Source organism: Eumetopias jubatus, unplaced genomic scaffold (genome assembly GCF_037043125.1).
Source record: "Eumetopias jubatus isolate StellerSeaLion01/CBP00866 unplaced genomic scaffold, mEumJub1_p1.0 scaffold_3, whole genome shotgun sequence".
NCBI lineage: Eukaryota > Metazoa > Chordata > Mammalia > Carnivora > Otariidae > Eumetopias > Eumetopias jubatus.
In genome coordinates, this window is record NW_028274809.1 from 171934499 (window position 1) to 171936453 (window position 1955).

At 42.5% G+C, this 1955-nt stretch overlaps 1 pseudogene; it reads left to right on the top strand.

Annotated features, from left to right (window-relative positions):
• The first annotated feature begins 343 nt into the window (after positions 1-343).
• LOC114211516 (mitochondrial intermembrane space import and assembly protein 40 pseudogene) lies at positions 344-813 on the top strand (annotated as a pseudogene).
• The last annotated feature ends 1142 nt before the right edge of the window (positions 814-1955 follow it).

Genomic DNA, 1955 nt, shown 5'->3' on the forward strand with positions numbered 1-1955 from the left:
AAGTTTTAAAATATTTTATTGATGCTATTCATACGAAAAATGTAAGGTGGACATCATCAAGATCACACAGGTTAATGACACAGTGCAAGTTATGACTCAAAATTCCTGAAAATACTCCAGTGCTAGAGGAAAAGTGAAAGTTATTTGGGCAGAAAAAAATATACATGAGATAAGTCAAGCTATTAAAATAATAGTAAGTATCAGGCGGAGGCAGGCACTTGGTGGGCAGGCCTGTTGGGAGCGGGTCTGCGTGGGCCTCGCAGCTGCCTGTCCTCCCTGCGGACAGAGGTCATAGAAGGAGCACGCTGCTGTAGCTTGGAGGTCTGACTCATGGGCTGCATCCATGGCCTCCTGCCCTCTGGAAGGGAAAGAGCGAATCCTATCTGTGACCTGTGATAGCCATGAAACTCCAAGCAGTGCAGAGCTGGTGCATATGATCTCAGGGATCCTCATGAGCATGGGTTGATCTTGCCAAATGGAGACATTTTTAACTGGAACTGCCCGTGAGAGTGGCCCCTGTGGGGAATGGCCAGTGGCCCCTGTGAGGAACAGTTCAAGTGGGCCTTTTACTACTTGCACTATAGCATAGAGAATGTCACGCCATCAGACTGTGTAGACCAATTTTGGGCCATGCAGGAATGCATGCAGAAATACCCCACCCTCTATCTTCAGAAGGAGAATGAGGAGGAGAAGCCAGTAGAACATTTAGAACAGACAGCTCCCACTGAGGCCCCTGCAACCAAAGAAGAGCAGGGGTCAAGATATGAGGAGGACCACAAGGCATTGGGTTCCAGTGCTTCTGCTTCAGAGTGATATGAACCTTTTGCAAAATGCCTTTTGGTCATTCTTTGATAAGTCTCTTTCCGCTATTGTTCTGTGCACCATAATGTACAAAATAACTTATTTTGATGATCAAAGGTCTTGGTCCTTTGGCATACATACTGGAAAAAATGTATGTGTGTCTTACATAAACCTGTCAGCAAATGTAGCTGTCACTGTTGAATTCTCTTCTCAGATTACTCTGAACTTTGAAACAATGTGCTGACTATTGACTACGCTCAGCAACCAAAAATCATTATCTGGGAATGAGTGAGCTGATTTATTTTGTGAGTGAGCTGATTTATTATTGATTATATCCCTTTTAGTAGATTTTATACCCCTTTGGGAAATGAGATAGAAACAAAAACATCTTCCTTTAGAAATGCTGGAGTGGGACCATTCCTAATACAAGAGGCCAGGTAGATGATCAGATACTAATTTCTTTTTTTTTTTTTAAAGATTTTATTTATTTATTTGAGAGAGCGAGAATGAGAGAGAGAGAGCACATGAGAGGGGGGAGGGTCAGAGGGAGAAGCAGACTCCCTGCTGAGCAGGGAGCCCGATGTGGGACTCGATCCCAGGACTCCAGGATCATGACCTGAGCCGAAGGCAGTCGCTTAACCAACTGAGCCACCCAGGCGCCCCAGATACTAATTTCTTAAGAGGCATCTTGACCTTGAGTATATTAGGAGGTACTGTATTTCATTTCTGATACATTTTGGTTTCCATTTTTACATTGAACTCAAGGTTTTCTGTGTTTGGAAATTGGAGCTTTAGACCGTCAGATTCACAGTCCTTTTCTAAGTGAAGAGAAAGGCTGGTTTTGCTGTTCTTGTGATTCCAAAAGTCCTGGTTTGGGGCCTCTGTTCACACTGGCTCTGTCTGTGTCAGATGTAATGTTTTTGAAAGGTGGGGACTTAATTGTTAGCAAAGTAGCAGCCAAGAGAAGAAATAATGTTAATTAAGTTGTCATTTAAAAGGAAAACATGGTTTTTACCTGGAAAAATAGTAAATATCAGATATGAATACTCAAACAATAAAGAGAGAGTACAGAAATTTTGTGAACCTGGGATAGAAATCCATTTTATGGGAATATACACACATCTAGCTGCTAGTTACAACAACGGAGGGAAAAT